This window comes from Myotis davidii, unplaced genomic scaffold (assembly GCF_000327345.1).
Source record: "Myotis davidii unplaced genomic scaffold, ASM32734v1 scaffold69, whole genome shotgun sequence".
Lineage (NCBI taxonomy): Eukaryota > Metazoa > Chordata > Mammalia > Chiroptera > Vespertilionidae > Myotis > Myotis davidii.
The window spans coordinates 2489356-2491011 of NW_006300363.1; the positions used below are offsets into that span (position 1 = coordinate 2489356).

General features: G+C 52.3%; 1 long non-coding RNA gene across 1 annotated transcript in view; it reads left to right on the forward strand.

Moving 5' to 3' along the window:
- The first annotated feature begins 6 nt into the window (after positions 1-6).
- The window catches only part of LOC107185139, a 4490-nt gene continuing 2840 nt past the window's right edge, over positions 7-1656 (forward strand). The window contains exon 1 of the long non-coding RNA XR_001516059.1: positions 7-782. This is a non-coding gene — a long non-coding RNA (uncharacterized LOC107185139). The remainder of the gene's footprint in view (positions 783-1656) is intronic.

Below are 1656 nucleotides of genomic sequence, written 5' to 3' on the forward strand. Positions count from 1 at the left end.
TGGCAGAGGAGGTGAGGCCGCGGAGGGGAGGAGAGACCGATGGGGAGAAAGAGGACAGGGCCCTGGGAGGGGAGAGGAGGTGGGGGGCAATGCAAACTTAGCAGGCACCTGCGGGAGGGGGCTGGGGAGGCCAGGAGACCTGGGAGTGAAGAAAAGAGAAGGGAGGGCGAGAGGAAGGCGCCCCGGTGGTCGGGGGAGGGAAGCCTCCGCTTCTGGTCCGTTTCCTGGGCCCCAGAGGAAGGCGGAGATGAGGGTCTTGCCCTCTAAGCATGAGGCCAGCTAAGACTTTCTCACCACGTGGGAACATTTCATTGTTTTTAAGGAACCTTTCCAAATCGATAGCTTTTAAAATGACAACCCCCTATTTGTCCTAGGACTAGACATGATGGACAATTCTGGCCGAGGAACAAGCTCTTGGTGCCCCTTCTGTAATGTATATGTAAACATCCGCCTTTTGCTGTGTGCGGCTTGCAGAGAAAGTACCGAGAGCAAACCCCAGGGGGCGAGGTCTCATATTACAGGTTCTCCCAATTGTTGAAGCGCCCCTGACAACAGAATTATTTGGTTTTCCCATCCGTGTTTACACTGTCCTTGGTCTCCAGAATCGAGCGTTTGGGAGTGGATTTTTATCTGGCTTCTTGGACACCACTTACTGGCGAACTACAGCTAGGAGAGATCTTTGAAGCCCGGCTGGGAGGCAGAGGCCTCTGGTGAAGTATAAAAGCACACACATTGCTTGCAATTTCCCCTCCTCTGATGGTGGAGAAAAAAACTCCTACACGGTATGGCATGTAAACAAATTTTTTTTTAAAAAAAATTATTAATGATATTCCCCAGGGCTCCCGACAGATTGGTGAGCAAACTTCAGCCAACTTGGAAGCTGGGCAGCTTTCCATGCCCAGTTACACAAGATCAGCTCCCCGTTTGCCTGGGTCCCAGTGCCCTCCAGACAGGCTCGAGGACCCGTCTCTCTTTCTCTCTGTCTGTCGTCTTAACCGGCTTGCTTTCAGCATTTCTCTCCTCTTGCATGGAGGAGCTTGGTCTGCCCTTGGTTTGCAGCTCTTGCAACACTTCGTTTAAAGTGACTTATCTTGCCAAATCGATTATCTCCTTTAACATCAGCTTTCACCCAGCAATAATAGCTGGTTATGGTTCATGTTTTTGCAAAGAGGTTGGTTCTGACTCATCGTGGCCAGCGTGGTCCCACACACAGCTGAGTAAAGTCCTGGTGGCTGTCCAATTCCTGACTGTCAAGTGCTGACCTCCCAACTGCTTCCCCATGGATATCACCATCTGTTGTCATGGGAAAGATGGTCTGATATTTGGGTTAAATGCCACTGAAGTCATTCAGTGTGGAAAAATAGCCCAGAGTAAATTGCCCTGTGAGGTGCGGAAGCTCTTTTCCCAGAGATAGTGAATCGAACAAAACATCCCCCCCGCCCCCGCCGCCCCCAAGCAAAACAAAAAACACCTCGCCACAGAAAACCCTCATTCCTGCATTCCCTCCGCCACTCACTTTCATGCCGTGCACGGAATCGTGTGTCTTAAAGACTCAGGTGTGACAGGGCCTTTCGTTGGGGCCACAGGGAGAGGGGAGGAAGGTCGGGTTTTTGCTCTCTGCGCCCTCGGCCCCCGGGGGGGCTCACCCAGCGCTGC